Below are 18,258 nucleotides of genomic sequence, written 5' to 3' on the forward strand. Positions count from 1 at the left end.
GATAGGAAGAATCAATATCGTGAAAATGGCCATACTGCCCAAGGTAATTTATAGATTCAATGCCATCCCCATCAAGCTACCAATGAGTTTCTTCACAGAATTGGAAAAAACTGCTTTAAAGTTCATATGGAACCAAAAAAGAGCCCGCATTGCCAAGACAATCCTAAGTCAAAAGAACAAAGCTGGAGGCATCACGCTACCTGACTTCAAACTATAATACAAGGCTACAGTAACCAAAACAGCATGGTACTGGTACCAAAACAGAGATATAGACCAATGGAACAGAACAGAGTCCTCAGAAATAATACCACACATCTACAGCCATCTGATCTTTGACAAACCTGAGAGAAACAAGAAATGGGGAAAGGATTCCCTATTTAATAAATGGTGCTGGGAAAATTGGCTAGCCATAAGTAGAAAGCTGAAACTGGATCCTTTCCTTACTCCTTATACGAAAATTAATTCAAGATGGATTAGAGACTTAAATGTTAGACCTAATACCATAAAAATCCTAGAGGAAAACCTAGGTAGTACCATTCAGGACATAGGCATGGGCAAAGACTTCATGTCTAAAACACCAAAAGCAACGGCAGCAAAAGCCAAAATTGACAAATGGGATCTCATTAAACTAAAGAGCTTCTGCACAGCAAAAGAAACTACCATCAGAGTGAACAGGCAACCTACAGAATGGGAGAAAATTTTTGCAATCTACTCATCTGACAAAGGGCTAATATCCAGAACCTACAAAGAACTCAAACAAATTTACAAGAAAAAAACAAACAACCCCATCAAAAAGTGGGCAAAGGATATGAACAGACATTTCTCAAAAGAAGACATTCATACAGCCAACAGACACATGAAAAAATGCTCATCATCACTGGCCATCAGAGAAATGCAAATCAAAACCACAATGAGATACCATCTCACACCAGTTAGAATGGCGATCATTAAAAAGTCAGGAAACAACAGGTGCTGGAGAGGATGTGGAGAAATAGGAACACTTTTACACTGTTGGTGGGATTGTAAACTAGTTCAACCATTATGGAAAACAGTATGGCGATTCCTCAAGGATCTAGAACTAGATGTACCATATGACCCAGCCATCCCATTACTGGGGATATACCCAAAGGATTATAAATTATGCTGCTATAAAGACACATGCACACGTATGTTTATTGCAGCACTATTCACAATAGCAAAGACTTGGAATCAACCCAAATGTCCATCAGTGACAGATTGGATTAAGAAAATGTGGCACATATACACCATGGAATACTATGCAGCCATAAAAAAGGATGAGTTTGCGTCCTTTGTAGGGACATGGATGCAGCTGGAAACCATCATTCTTAGCAAACTACCACAAGAACAGAAAACCAAACACCGCATGTTCTCACTCATAGGTGGGAACTGAACAATGAGATCACCTGGACTCAGGAAGGGGAACATCACACACCGGGGCCTATCATGGGGAGGGAGGAGGGGGGAGGGATTGCATTGGGAGTTATACCTGATGTAAATGACGAGTTGATGGGTGCAGCAGACCAACATGGCACAAGTATACATATGTAACAAACCTGCATGTTATGCACATGTACCCTACAACTTAAAGTATAATAATAATAAATAAATTAAAAAAAAAAAAAAAGTAATCGCGGTTTTTGCCATTACTTTTAATGCGATTACTTTTGCACCAACCTAATACAGCTTGCATGGAAATCCAGTGCTAAACTCAGCTTTCAGGAAACCAGTGTGACATAATGTTGGTAAAGAAAACAAAGTGGAGAGTATCAAGAGTATGAAGGTAATGAATGAAAGAATGGAGAGACTTCATTGAAATACTCTTGGGCATTATCGGCCTATACTTTTACTTGAACCTCGTGCCTGCCTTTTGGTTTTACTTTTTCTTTCCCCTCGAAAAGTAGGTCATCTACTTTGCTGGGCTTTATTATCTGGAGACGTTACTTGCCCTTGGCCTTGTGGTGGCTCTTGGTCTTCTGGGGCAGCAGCACGCCCTGGATGTTGGGCAGGACACGTCCCTGTGAGATGGTGACTGCCCAGCAGCTTGTTAAGCTCCTCGTCATTGCGAATGGCCAGATGCAAGTGGCGCAGGATGATGCGGGTATTCTTGTTATCGCGGGCCGGGTTGCCAGCCAGCTCCAGGATCTTGGCGGTCAGCTACTCCAGCACGGCCGCCAGGTACACCGGCGCTCTGGCCTCGACCCGCTCGGCATAGTTTCCCTTCCGGAGCAGACGGCGCTGGAGCCTCGGCCAGGGAAGACCAAGTCTGGGACTTCAGCGCGAGCCTCGCCGCCCTGCTTCCCACAACCAAGTGTCCCCTGCGAAGTAGTGCCCTCTAATGCCAAACCAAAAGGACTATATCCCTTACACACACACACACACACACACACACACACCCCTTAATGGATAACTTCTCTGGAAGGTGCCTCATTTAAGCAAAGCAGAACTGCAGATACTTTTACATGCCTTTTTCCACTATTTTGTATGCAATCAGACTTTTTCCAGACTTTCTTTGAATGCAAGTATCTGCAGGATTTTCCTTATCACCTGTAGACACTTTTTCTCTTTTCGAGGAAGCTAGAAACAGATTTTGATATGCCTAAAGTTTTGAAGTGTTCTACAATCTCTAGAAAGGGCTCCAAGAAAGCCATGTATAATATGTATTTTTTTGTATAATTTGAGAATATTTATTTCTTCTATAGAGGGCAAGTAAATGAATTGGACGTGAATGTATGAAAGTCATTTATTATGTATTCATGGAAATTAATAAGTATGTCATACATAGGTTAAGAAATGGGAGGACAAAGAGATACCTATATTCATGAGGCCTAAAATAAACAAGACACCTGAGCACAAGATACTTACGCTATACTAAATATACAGCTAACAGCTAACACTAAATATCCAGGGTACACCGAAGGTTATACGAGCACCCAGTATTTTCAAGGCCTTGATTCAGCCACCTACTGAGGACACCCCTTCTGCCACCATGTGTTCTCTGTTCAAGAAACACACTACTATTCAGCCTTTAACAACAAGGAAGTCATGCTATTGGTGAAAACATGGGTGAACCTAAGGAACATTAGGGTAAGCAAAAAAAAGCAGGCACAACAATACAAACACTGCATAATCTCACTTGTATATGGAATTTAAGTGTATCAAACTTATAGAAGCAGAGAGGAGAACAGAGATTACCAAACGTTACGGGTTGGGGAAATGTTGGTCAAAGCATATAAAATTTTAGTTAGACAGGAGGAATAAGTTTGGTTCAGGAGATCTATTGTAAAACATGGTGACTGTAATTAATACAACGATTGTATACTTGAAAATTGCTATGAGAGTAGATTTTAAATGTTCTCACCACAAAAAGATACATATGTGAGGTAATGGATAATTATCTTGATTTAGCTCTTCTACAGTGTGTACATATATCAAAACATCATGTTGTACACTATAAATATATATAAGATTTATCTGTCAATTTAAAAAAAGAAATAAATAAAACTCATAGCTGTTTAGCATGTCTTTCTCACAGAGCAAGTATGTGTCATTATCCTCTCCTATGGTACTTTCTGTCTGTGGGCTCCCTTGTTGGAATCTCAGTGGTAGTCCTTGTAATCACACCATTAGCTGGGAAAGTTAATGTGGCAGAGAAAGACAGGATGTTTGCACATTCTGTACTCCCAGCGTCAGCACTATGGTCCTCCCATCTTGCTTGCTCCCTATTCTAAGTATGTAAAATTACACTATCTTTTTCCCTTGCTTCTTGCAGCAGATTTTAAATTTGTTTAACCAACCATGCATATCTATCATCTTTATTTGGCCTGTGAGATTTTCTGTTCCATAGATGACCTGCCTCCTTATAGCAAACATGGAAGCTCCATCGCATCAGAATATTTTCCAACAAGATACCAGGGTTAAGATCAAGAAAGACGAGAGAAATAGAAGTTCAGTTGCAGGGAGAATCCAAGTGAATAATCTAGTAATCTTGTAAGATGTTGAAACAGATACACTGACATCTGATCCAAGGCCATGTGAATCATAAATTCCTTTTGCAATGGCATCCTTGAGTGGATCACTGGTAAGACCTCCCACCTGACCCATTGTAACAGATGATTGACCATTACCTCCAGGCAGTTCAAAAGGCCAAATGCTTCTTGCTGCCTGGGGAGCTGGCCAAGCACACTTTTGGCTAACACCAAGTACACTAGCTGCCAGTGAGTTCCTTTTATCAGACTTCAACATCATATACCAAAGACAGTTTCTGAACTACCTTGGTTTTTAAAATTAGAGTTCTAGTTAATGTATTCTTGCTAATAATTTTTTGGTTGTGTTAATAATTCATGGATTGTGAATCACCCAATCCACTAGTACATTAACACAGCAGGGGGTGAGGGAGACATTTTAAATTTCTCTCAGCTTTAACATGTTTTCTTATGTGGTTTGTTTTCTTTAGCAGTTTGTTTTCAAGATTATAGAGTACTTTGTGCATATGCTCTAATGTACCACTTATGAAGTGACAGCCTCTGTTGCTTTGCTTTTTCATTGAAGTCTTTAAATATCATTTCGTGCTCTGAAGTTTAAGTATTATCTTCATAATGTTCTCAACCTTTTATGGTATCTTGGTTTAACCTGTTTCCTAATTTGCTAGTCCAACTCCTTCTCCATAATTTTTAAAATAATTTTTCCAATTTACTAAGATTTTGAATCAGTCCTGGAGACATTGGTCCCTCAATCTAAGTGCTATGTTTTCCAGGATCACTCTTCTTTTCCAGGTCAGAAAATTCCTGCTCAAGTGAGGGTTGACTCAAAAAGGCAGCTTCTGACAGCAGTTGATTGTAGGTGGCTGGATTTATGACCCAAACTTGACCAGTGTCATTTCTTATAGACTTAGGTTAAGGAGGTTAGTTTCTCTCAAGTAGTTGAAGCTGAAACCTACAAAATTTAGGTGCTGTAGGAAGAATCTTTTCAAAGTACTCTTGGTACAGGCCACACTTGGGGACTAGGCTGTCTGGTGTTGCTTTCTGAGTGGTTCATGCCAAATATGAACGCTATAAAATCAGAGTGGAATTTGATCAACTCATTTACATGCATTATTTATTTTTCGTCCAATCAGAGACTGGGTTGTCCCTACGCTTTCTTTGAATATGGCAACTATAAATAGTTCCTACTTGGTACCATCTGACAGTCTTTTTATCTCTAAGCAGTGGGAGGCTGAATCTACTATGCCTGGCTCTTCCTTTAAGTAGTTTGCTATCACCATAAATGACTTTAAGAACATTTGTTTGCTATCTCCAAAAGCAACTCTAAGAAACTTTTACCAAAACTCAGAAGATTAGCATGAGAGATGCCCTACAGAGAACTACTCCATCTACTTTAACAAGATCTTGAAACAAGTGTGCTCCAACATGGGCGTTTCGTCCAAAGCAACATGTATTGAGAACTATTTTATCAAGGATATCGTCAATCACACAGTAGGACAAGACTCCCTCTAGGCTCATTGTAACAGCTACAGCACTATCGCCTCCAGAGAGAGCTAATGATCTGTGCACCTGCTCCTACCCAGGGAATTGACTTGGCATGCTATATCTGAGGACATCAAGGCCATTACCAACTCTATCCAAATAAGCTGCTGTTGAGGATTCAAAGAGCATAAGACAAAGGCTCTGTTCACAGCCATCAACATTTTCTGTTAATAGCTACCTCTTAATGTATTCATATTTCTGATGGATATCTCTTTGTATTACCTCTTTGTGAATTGTTCAGGATCCTATATAATTGACTTAGTAAAACTTTTCTCCTTTCTACCTTAAATATTAAAAAGTAGGTCTATTTTGTTTCTGATTTTTCCTAATGAGGGATAGCACATGTTTGTATGTTTGTGTTTCAAAAAACCTACTATGTGGCCAAAAATGATCTCAGTTCACCACGTGATTTAGTGAAGGCCCCTGTATTAGTCTGTTCTCATGCTGCTAATAAACACATACTTGAGACTGGGTAATTTATAAAGGAAGGATGTTTAATGGACTAACAGTGTTTCACAAAGAGAGTTTCAGAACTACCTTGATTTTTAAAATTAGAGTTCTAGTTAGTTCTAGTTAATGTGTTAACTATTATTTTTTAATAATTTATTGGTTGTGTTAATAATTTATTATTAACAATTATTTATTATGTTCACATTTTATTGGCCAAAGTAAGTCATATAGATATGCCTGATGCCAGTTGCATAGGAAAGTATCACCATCCCAAAAGGAAGAGCAGAGATATTTGTAATTAAAAATACAATTCATCACAATCCAAACTTCTGATCACAAATATTCAGTTCATGCTCCTTTCCACACACAAAATATATTCAATGGGTGCCCCTCTCCCACTCCAAGAAAGAAAACCCAAAAGTCCTATCCAGTCACAGCATCAGCATTGAAGTGCAGGATCTCATGATAATCTCTGCATAAGTCTGGATTGGGGTCCTTTTGTTCTGAAACCAATACAATGACAAGTCTGCCCCACCTCTACTCTACCGCACAACCGCATGTACAACAGTGGAACAGGAATAGGATAGCTACAAAAGTAGGAAACAGACAATACTCACTTGTTGGAGGAAATTATGACATCATTCAGGGCAGATATTGCAAAGTTTTTCTACACTGGAGGTGTACTGATTAATTCCTTGCTTAGTCCGTAATTCTACACCCTCAGAACAGCTTGTTGTTTTCCATGGCCTTTGGCTCCACCTTCTGGGAAATATTTCTTTTCCATTATTCCTTTTGGCCACATTTGAAGCGGACATTGGATATGCCCCTCCTTAGGAACTGAGCATCTTTCACAGTCCATCTTCTGCCAAAAAAATGCAAAATAAATAAAATGTAAAAATTGGTATACCAGGGTATACCAATATATTTTTGAGTCCTGAAGTTACGGTCTCCTTTAGTCCAGGCTGATTTGTACAATTCTCAAGGCTCTTTTCATTGCCTTGCTTACAGCCAACTTTGCATGCTAACTTTACTTGCCACCCCTCCCCTCCCAATTAATTTGAAGATGTGCTCTACTCTCTTCAAATCTTTCTCTCAATTTAATTTTGGGCACTTCAAGCCTATCAGATTCCCATGAGAAATCCATGTTCTTTGTCTCATTTTTCTTAGCCATTTTGTTGAACCAAAAGTATTTACTAGACACTATCTTAATTCAGAGGTTTGAACAACAAACATGAACATGGTTGAACATGGTTCCCTCATTGTTTTGACTTTAGTTCTTCTTATGAGAATGACTTTTAACAAGGTTTTAGTTTCTTAAGTAATTTCTCAACTGAGATGAAGTTTTTTTCTTTCAAACCTAAAACTCTAGATATTCTGAAATGGGCCAATTATTTTGGGGCCTCATATATTTTTGGAGAACATTGTCAAATGCAACCAATAGTAACAAAGGCACACTACTAACATTCAATATCTCAACCACTTCACCTAAAGCGAAAAGCTCATTAGATATATTATCAGCTTGCCAAGTTGCTTTAGGCAAAAGTTTAGTTATTTCAAAGTTATGCTTCTAACCTCTAAAATGTGTTTTCCTTTGCCTCCTGGTAAGTCCTGAAGCCAACACTACACGCATTTGGACTTTTGTTTTTTCATTTGTTTGTTTCTCTTATGGTAGCATTTGACTTCTAGTACTATTTTTTTTTTTTAAATCAGTCAGAACAGGATAGGTTATGTTGCAGTAGCAAATAATCCCCCAAATCTCAATAGTTTAAAAGAACCTCCTTCATTCTACATATGCAATGGACAGCTGTTGCTCTGTTCCACATCATCTACACAATAGCACTGGGTTGATAGGACAGCTTCCATCTAGAACATAATAAGTCTCATGACAGAAAAGAGAGAGCATTGAAAAAGTTTTTGACTGGAAATGACACATCATGTTGGCTCAAATTACAGTAGTCAAGTTAAACCACGTGAACAATTTTGATATTAATGAAGAAGGGAAATATAATCCTCAAGAGAAGGGAAGAAAATATCTGTGTACGAATCATTGGTGGACTCAAAAAGTAGAGTGAGCTTCGATCCCTGATGTCATCATTTTATCACTGCCTTACTTTTGAGCTGTCTAAACCAGTGTTTCCAGTTCACGAATTCAGCTATTCTAATTTACTACTTAACTCACATGTTGTAAGGTTTTGCTTTTCTTCAATGACGGTAATATCTGATTTCTGTACATTTCTTATACATAACTGTTTGGTCAATTGTTATTCACTCTTTTTGCTATTATAGTCATCATTTCCATTATTTCTTCTTATGTTCATTTATCTGAAAATTTGAGGATGGCTATTTGAATTTCCTTAACTCATGGTAGATTGTTTCCACATATGCTTTATAATTTCTGATGGTGAGAACATAGTAAGTGGAAGTTTGTTTGAGGGAACTATAATGGCTAGGAATTTAGCGATTAACACCTTTGAGATGATTTCTGTTTGATTCTGCTGAGTATCACCAAACTAACTATTTTTATGTTCGTTTCATGGCTTTCCAGGTCCGGTACATATTGTACATTTGAATCCTAAAACAAAACAAGTACAAACTGGTATTTATGCACTCTCAACATGGGCTAACAGAGAAAACCCATCTTGTCTCCCAGTCCCAATAAACATGTGTTTTCTAGTTTACCTGCCACTGCAGCTATGGCCTTTTGTGCATCTTGGCTTTATGCAGAGTGACAAGGGGGAAAAGAAATTCATTGAGGAAATTTTAATTTTAATGTCAAATAAAGGACATTAGATGGGTACATGTAACTAGAAAAAAATATGTTTAATTCTCTTGAGTTGTTGGCATGACGTTTTTTAAAGTAGGCTGATACACGATGGATATTGTGTAATAAGAGTTGGTTTTGACTTGACAATGTAGCTGAATGTAATTCAGGATAGGAAATATAATAGTCAATTACTTCTATTTCTATTGTGTAGGATGACCTTGGAAGTAGCAGTCATGACCAATTCTGGAAAAATTATAAAATAATAATAAAAAAGACTTGAAGGGAAAGAATCCATCTTACTGCCCTCAAATAGATTCATAGCAGCCCTTGAAACAGAAAAAATTACCTAATATTATCATACTAACACACCAAAATTCTTCAATTATTTCCCATGTCAGTTTTTACCCCACTTGTTTTTTATTTGGTTTGAAATCATAGTAAAGATAAAATTTGAGGTAGGTATTTTAGACTTGCTTTTCTTTTGTAACATAACACTTTGAGAGCACCAGGGAATCTGGAAATATTCACTTAGTTATTCATCATTCAAAATATTGTTATATCCACTTTGTGTCTGACTATTTGTTAAGAACTAAACTAAAAGAAAAAGATGGGTCTGGGCATGGTGGCTCACGCCTATAATCCCAGCACTTTGGGTGGCTGAGGCGGGTGGATCACCTGAGTTTGGGAGTTTGAGGCCAGCCTGACCAACATGATGAAACTCTGTCTCTGCTAAAAATACAAAAATTAGCTGGGTGTGGTGACACACGTCTGTAATCCCAGCTACTCAGGAGACTGAGGCAGGAGAATCGCTTGAACCCAGGAGGCAGAGGTTGCTGTGAGCCGAGATCGTGCCGCGCACTCTAGACTGGGCAACAGAGCAAGACTCCATCTCAAAAAAAAAAAAAAAAAAAAAAGATGATTACACCCTCTGGGAGATTACATTCACGTAGAACAAATAAAGGTGTAGAACTTAAGATGTGACAAGGACACTATTGGGTGACTGATTCTTCCTGGGAACATTTATAAAGGCTTCCTAGGGGAGAGTGTGTTTGTATAAGAGTTTTCCAGGTCGGAGAGTATGTACAGTGGAAAATGTATATGAAAAGACTGCATTTGGAAATCAGGGATTACATATTGTGACTAGGGGAAAGAGTCCTAGGGTTTGATACCTACAAAGAATTAGAGTTTCTAGGTGCTTCTGGACATGTGGATTGATTACAGCAATACTAAAAATACAAAAATTAGCAGGGAATGGTGGTGAGCACCTGTAGTCCCAGCTACTTGGGAGGCTGAGGCAGGAGAATAGCTTGAACCTGGGAGGCAGGGGTTGCAGTGAGCTGAGATTGCACCACTGCACTCCAGCCTGGGTGACAGAGTGAGACTCCATCCAAAAAAAAGGAGGAGAAGGAGGAGTTAGTAGAAAACCAACAAGATATGGGAAGGAGAGAGAGAGCTGCAACACCCAAGAGGAAAAATAACAATGCTGAAATCAAAGTATAATGAAGGAGAGAGGATACCGGAAGCTATGAAATTCTTTCCGTGAGGCAATGGGGCAATGACCCTCGAACTGCTGAGTTAGCAGCAGTGACAGACTCAGTGCCAAATCATATAATAGGAAAAACAAAAAAAATCAGATAGAGGTAAAGTCCAGATCCAAAGAAGAGCGTTTTTAAGCAGTAAAGCAGACAGTAGAACCCACTCAGCTTTCTAGGGTACAGGGGGCCTCCCTTCCAGGCATCATGAACAGTGGGGGACCATAACTAGGCATGACGGCTTCAGATACAGAGCCTGTTCATCTCCTGGTGTGGTCAGGCACTGCCTGCTGAGAGCAACCCCTTCCAAATGCTACTGTTGTGTTTAACTAGGGCTCTTGATAATCTGACCAGCTTTTGTCTTATTGATTTTAGGAGAAAAATGGAGCAACCTGCAAGATGAGTGGGATTAGCCTCGTGCTGTCTCCCATGCACACCACGCATGCACACTTGGCGAGCATGGCAGTTCCATTTATTTTTTGCCCAGTTGTGATTTAAAAACTTTTAATTAATTAGTCTTACGAGCCTTCATTTGGGTTTAAATGCCAAATAATAACATTCTACCTTGTAAGAGGAGCCCTTTTAACCAAAGCAAGGCTTAAGTTTGGATAAATTTTCTCCTATTTATTATTCATCCACAAGTTATCTTAACATACTGAATACACACTAAGAAGACTCTCAGCAGTCTGAATAGTATGATAAATTAAAAGCAGTAACTTCTCAAAGTCATTGTGTATTAGTCAGGGCTCTCCAGAGAAATAAAACCAACAGAACATATATACATGAGCCTTTACCCAAATGTCATCTTTTCAATGAGCCCTCTTGCCTGCTTAATTTTTCCTTTTGGCATTCACCACCTCCATACAACATGCACTTTACTTATTTATTGTCTTATTCTCTTTCACATGGGCAGGGGTTGCATTTGTGTGTTTACTGCTGTATCCCTAGCACCTAGAGTGGTGCCTGGCATATGGCAGTTGTGTGATATATATATTTGGAGTGGAGGTAAAAGTCCCAACTTAGGCTATCCACTTTTGTGACAGGGACAACACAGGTATCACTTGTCATTGTACCTAGAGCATCTCACCCAGAGCCACAAAGAAGTGGCTCAAAGTATATATTAACAAACAACCAAACAGAATAATCCCATCTGAAGGCCAGGATATAATAAAAGCAACATATCTGTTTTTCGAAGGACATGGAGAGCATCAACCTTAAGACTAAAGACTAGGCCGGGCACGGTGGTTCAAGCCTGTAATCCCAACACTTTAGGAGGCCGAGATGGGCGGATCACGAGGTCAGAAGATTGAGACCATCCTGGCTAACACGTTGAAACCCCGTCTCTACTAAAAAAAACAAAAAACAAAAAACAAAAAACTAGCCAGGCGACATGGCGGGCGCCTGTAGTCCCAGCTACTCGGGAGGCTGAGGCAGGAGAATGGCGTAAGCCTGGGAGGCGGAGCTTGCAGTGAGCTGATATCCGGCCACTGCACTCCAGCATGGGCGACAGAGCCAGACTCCGTCTCAAAAAAAAAAAAAAAAAAAGACTAAATTTGAGAAGCAATTATAACATTTCTGTTAAAAATTACCCAATGCAAATAATTAACTTTGAAGAAATATGTGAATAATGATGGTATCTGCAAAAGAGGAAAAGACTTCCTCAATTTCATTGTACCTTAGTTGTAAATAGTATTCTAGGCCACCATTTGGAACCTATTTGACACAGTTTAGTTCCTTTCTATGTTCCTAAGAGAGGGCAAAGGCCCTTTTACATCCAACCTCTGTATGCCAGCAGCCACGTACGCCACACTCCAAAATGGCTAAACAGTCATCCCTCAGAGTCAGTTCCAAGAACTCCAACAAAAATTAGAGCTCATGGTGCCAGATTGGCTTCGATTTTCAAGCTCCTGGGTGATTACAAAGTTGTAAATAATGTTGCTGTCCACTGATTTTCATAATGCGGGCCTCTCTGCTTCACTATGCCTTCCTCTTATGTCCATGGTACCAATTTCTCTGATAGTTCCTCCAGGGGATAGGGTTAGATATGGGTTGGTAGTGGGGGATCACTGAGGGTAATTCACTCTTAAGACTAGTGAGCGCTTTCTGAATCTGAGGAGTCACATATTAAAAGAGGCAGGAACATCTTCTGATTTCCAAAAAGCAACTACATGACCACCCTGAAAGTGGTTTCAAAACATTTGAAAGCTAGCTGTTCAAGTTGACAAAAGCCATGGCAGTCCCCTGCAGGGAATGCTGATGGGCTCCGTTTCCTCTGCACATTAGAGCCATTTAAATGAAGTCATTGATCGTATTAAGTGAAATCACCCGGCTTATAGCTCAGGTCCTAAGAATTGTTAGTGGCACTTGGAGCTACAAAGAGGAGTCCCCAAAAGAAACGATTATCGCTTTATTTTGGCAAAGTCTGGCTTAAGTAGAACTGACTCTTTTCCATAATAATAAAAAAGGAAACAATAAATTTTTTATAAACCTATTTCCAAGATTTCTTGCCCCTTCTTGTCAGCATTTCAACTTTATTTGGTGGAACTATCTTTTCTCAATATATGTGATGTATTGTGGTTGTGAATCACGGTGTTCTGAACTCCCTTTGGAAGCTAAAAGGGTCTGTTGAGGCTCTGCCTACCAGCTCTCTAGGGTCTGTTAAAGCAAAAGAGTGAGCACTTTACTTAAATTTCACCAATTCTATTATCTTCTGAGACCTTAAATATTGAATAGAGGGAAAATACAAGTTCAATCCTATTTATTTAAACAATGGAGCAAGTTGCTACAGCTAAGACCTTTTGAGGCTGCCTGTTTCTTCAGATTTTCCTTTGATCCTCCGAGTAACCCCACCTCAATTTCTTTGAATAAATGTACTCATGGTTTAACCAACACACAGGTGGTTTCTTTAACTACAGTGCAAAAATCTTCACACATACAAACTTTTTAAAAAACAATTCTCAATATGAAAAAGAGAAATCAATATAATTGGCTATAAATTATTGGCATCTTTTCAAAGAGATTTTCTCAATAAAGTAACGGTGAATTCCCAAAATTCTTATGACTTTGTTAAAGGACTCAAAATAAACACATATTCTGGCTGGGCAGGTGGCTCACGCCTGTAATGACCGCACTTTGGGAGGCCAAGGAGGGCGGATCACTTGAGGTCAGGAGTTCAAGACCAGCCTGGCCAGTATGGTGAAACCCCACCTCTATCAGAAATACAAAAATCAGCTGGGTGTGTTAGCGGGTGCCTGTAATCCCAGCTACTTGGAAGGCTGAGTCACGAGAATTGCTTGAACCCGGGAGGCAGAGGTTGCACTGAGCCGAGATCGCGCCATTGCACTCTAGCCTGGGCAACAGAGGGAGACTCCGTCTCAAAAAAAAAAAAAAAAAGAAACCTCATATATTCTACAAAGCAAGTGATAAAAATCAAAATATGACAATGGGCTGAGAGGAAAGGGAAACTAGTAGTATTAAAGCAAGTATTTAATGAACAAATAATGCTAAAGCAAAATTTTTATTTGTTTTCGTTTTTTGGTTTTTGGGTTTTTTTTTTTTTGAGACAGAGTCTCACTCTGTCGCCAAGGCTGGAGGGCAGTGGCACTGTGTCGGCTCACTGCAACCTCCATCTCCTGGGTTCAAGCAATTCTCCTGTGCTAAGGCAAATTTTTAAGGATTTTAAATAGTAAATATTAGAAGGGATACTGCTTAAAGATAAACAATTTGGATAGAGAAATGGTCTTCAGATTATTTTGATTGTACAATATGTAAAACAGTTTTGAAAACTTTAGGCATTCCTTTGAATATTATTAACTTGATTTCTGAAACTTTTCATCAAAAAATAAATTGGGTTGTAAATAAAAGGAAACATTAAACATGTTATAAGATGAAATAAGATGAAGACTGACTATAATTAGAGTAAGTATTTCATGGCATAAGTTTATTTTAATAAAAGTTTTAACCACTTTATTGTATAGTTCATATCAAGTTTTTAAAATATATATTGAAACTTGGTGCTCTGGGAAAATATGCCAGCTTCATTTGAAAGAACCAGTTCCTATCCTGTACTGCTTCAGTTATTCTGAATTCAGAACATTCCCACTCTGGCCAGTCCTCTCTTTAATAAAACATACAATACTCTGAATATTCTCAGTGATTTAAAAAAAAAAAAAAAAAAAAAGACACACAGCAGACAAAAGAAGAGGGAGCAGGCAAACTAAGAGCCAAGGCAAATGTGTTAATTAGCAGGTTATCCCCAAACCAATATTTGGAAGTACCCCTTTGTTGACAACCAGAAAGTGTTTACACTTCAGGCATTGCACCAAAATAAAGTGTGGATGCCTTTCTTTTCTAAAGTGGAAGGAGGGATATTGTGGACATAGGCACATTATCAGGCAATTTTAAGAAATAACTTGAAATTGATGGAAATTGAGAAAGACTTTGGAAAGTGTTTGCCTGCCTCTACCACCAAAAAGTCCATGGAGAAAGAAAAGCAAAAGATCCAAAAATGAAAGTCAGCAGAAACTAGAAAGATGGGCAACAAAGTTTTACCATACAGATAAATAGATGAGAGAGTCTTAGTAAAGAAAACACAACAAATTGAGAACAATCACTAAATAAAAACAAAATCGAAGGAAACTCTAAGACCACCAGCCAAAAAGCAAGGGAAAATGATTAACACCTTGGGACACCTTGGTGAAGAAATTCCAGGGTAAAGAGAATCCTATAGCACCTAGCCTAAACATGGCTCTCCTACAAAAATTAGCTGACCAACTAGACTTCCTCATATTGGACATCAGAAGAGACTAGCAGGAAGTCAATACTGTTCTGAATAAGACAGATTGCAAAACAAAATTTCTGTTGCCAGCTAAGTTAATATTACAATGTATTAAGACGCCACAGTGATCATGTAGAGTACTAAGAAAGAAATTCTTTGCTATTCTGGGACTCAGAGTCTCATCCAAGTACTGCTCCAAAAAATACTCCATTGAAATGTTTTGAGATGAGGAAGGATAAAGGATGGACATGAAAAAACAAAACAAAAAACACTTCATTGTCCAGGGCTATGCTAAGTGAGCAAGAAGTGTCCAGTACTCAAAATTAAGGAGGCACTCACTCTCATGTGCTAATTCTATTCTTCATGAGCCTGAAAAAGGATGCCTCCTTAAATATTGCTCCCTGGGCACTTCACTTGCCTCACCTTGGTTTCAGTCCTCAAATTATGTTCAAATAACAGTGGCAAGTACAATACCCAATAGAATGCAAACGCTATAACTCTTGTATGGAAACTACTCAATGCAAAATTAATACATTAACTGCAAAACGTCAGAGCAAAATTTCCAGAGAACGGTAATGAAACCAAGAGTGAGGTGACAGGTTGCCTCAGTGTATCTGTTTTCTTATTATATGTAAGGAGGGAGACATGGCTGGGCATGGTGGCTCATGTCTGTCATCCCAGCATTTTGAGAGGCCAAGGCAGGAGGATCCCTTGAAGCCAGGAGTTTCAGACTAACCTGAACAACACAGCAAGATCCCTGTATCTACAAAAAAAAAAAAAAAAAAGCTGAGAGCTGAGAGTCAACAGCTGCTTTTTTTACTATATAGGTTATTAACTTGAGAAATAAAGCATTAAAAGAACAATGAATTTGGGAGCACAACACAGCAAAATGTAATCTGCCCACAAAAGTGGACTTAGAGGAGAAATTTTCCTCTAAGCTTTAACCTGTTTCATAATTAAATACAAATGAATGAAAAATAAATAAAGTAAGTATCCAAAACAAAATTTATATGAAGTAAAGCAAAGGGAAATAGGACACAAGCTTGATAAAAGATAAAGCTAATAGATTATAAAATAAAAAGACGGCCAGGAGAGGTGGCTCAAGCTTGTAATCCCAGCACCTTGTGAGGCCGAGATGGGCGGATCATGAGGTCAGGAGATCGAGACCATCCTGGCTAACACGGTGAAACCCCGTCTCTACTTAAAAAATACAAAAAACTAGCCGGGCGTGGTGGCGGGCGCCTGTAGTCCTAGCTACTCAGGAGGCTGAGGCAGGAGAATGGCATAAACCAGGGAGGCGGAGCTTGCAGTGAGCTGAGATCGGGCGAAGGCAGGTGGATCATCTGAGATCAGGAGTTTGAGACCAGCCTGGTCAACATGGCGAAACCCCGTCTCTACTAAAAATACAAAACTTAGCCAGGCATGGTGGTACATGACTGTAATCCCAGCTACTCGGGAGTCTGAGGCAGGAGAATCACTTCAATCCGGGAGGCGGAGGTTGCAGTGAGCCGAGATCAAGCCACTGCACTCCAGCCTGGGTGACAGAGCAAGACTCTGTCTCAAAAATAAATAAATAAATAAATAAATAAATAAAAGACAAGCTATTCTTAAAATTAGTAAATGACTAAGTAGTCTAATGAAGGAGAAAGAAAGCACACATGCAATTGGGTCAGAAGTACAAAGAAGCTAAAACCTCAGATATAGATAAAATGAATATATTATTAAAAAGTTAGTCTGATAAAACAGTTGAAAATTTTGCAAATATACTGTAAATAGTGTGTAAAATAGATGATCCTCCAAGATAACATAAATGGTCAAAATTGATCAAAGAAAAACACAGAACCCCTTAAAAGACCAATAACTGAAGGAAATTGAGAAAGTTATCAAAGAAGTCTCCTCAAAATGGCTTTCAGCCTGCATAATTTTTACAAACCAATGCTTTCAAGCTTTCAAATAACAATAGCAATTATAAAAATTCCATTCTAGTCAATCTTTTTCAGAGTAATGAGGAAAAAGGAAAGTTCTCCTTTCTTATTTTTGAAATCAGCATGAGGTGCATATCCAGACACAAAAAAGATACACAAAATACATGTGTGTGTACAGAGCCAATCTCATATATCATCAGTACATCAGCCAAAGTCCTAAATAAACTATTAGTGAATCAAATTCTGTTGTACATCAAAAGAATATTCAAAGGAAAGCTCAACATTAAGAAATACATTAATATAATTCACAATATTTAACAGTGAAGGAGAAAAAGCAGGTCATCTCATCATTAGATAGATGACAATAAGTTATTTGAGAAAAGTGAATTAATTTTCATGACTATTAATGTTAGAAACAATCCTTTAGGGATGGGGAGGGGAGATGAGTTAGAAATGTTTCCTACTAGTCCACAATTGCATCTATTCTGAAGCCATTAGGAATGTGAATGGTAACTCTTCCTCAAACCATCACATGAGGAAAGAATACGCTGAAAGTCTGACACACCAAAGTCATCTGTCAGGAATCAGTCAGAGAACCTGCTGGGAATACCTAGGCATGATGAGTCATCATTGTTCTTACCACCCGTGGCAACGGATGCAATTGGAAGCAACTGATGCTTTCAGGGTCATGGTTTCTTCGAAGCCTGAGCTCATTAATTTTGCTGTTTGAGAACTTGCAGTTTGATCCAAAAGCTGACGGCATCAATTATCCCATTGCCTTCCTTCCTGCTCTGATACTGGAAGTTCCAAGAAAAGAGGAGGTGGAAGAGGACCAAGAAGAACATGAAAGCAGAGGACCAGGGGCCGGACGCGGTGGCTCACGCCTGTAATCCCAGCACTTTGGGAGGCCGAGGCAGGCGGATCAGTAGATCAGGAGATCGAGACCATCCTGGCTAACACGGTGAAATCCCGTCTCTACTAAAAAATACAAAAAATTAGCCGGGGGTGGCGGCGTGCGCCTGTAGTTGCAGCTACTTGGGAGACTGAGGCAGGAGAATGGCGTGAACCTGGGAGGCGAAGCTTGCAGTGAGCCAAGATTGAGCCACTGCACTCCAGCATGGACAACAGAGCAAGACTCCGTCTCAAAAAAAAAAAAAAAAAAAAAGCAGAGGACCAAGACCCCTTCGCAACTGCTCCACAGGTCAAAACGAAGTCAAACAGAGCAGAAGCTCTCAAAAGGATGATACTTTGAATTTGCTTTCTGTTT

At 39.1% G+C, this 18,258-nt stretch overlaps 1 pseudogene; it reads right to left on the minus strand.

Moving 5' to 3' along the window:
- Nucleotides 1–1,687: 1,687 nt before the first annotated feature.
- Nucleotides 1,688–17,754, minus strand: LOC100997892 (annotated as a pseudogene).
- Between the last annotated feature and the right edge of the window lie 504 nt (nucleotides 17,755–18,258).

Source organism: Papio anubis, chromosome 6 (genome assembly GCF_008728515.1).
Source record: "Papio anubis isolate 15944 chromosome 6, Panubis1.0, whole genome shotgun sequence".
In the NCBI taxonomy this organism is placed as follows: domain Eukaryota; kingdom Metazoa; phylum Chordata; class Mammalia; order Primates; family Cercopithecidae; genus Papio; species Papio anubis.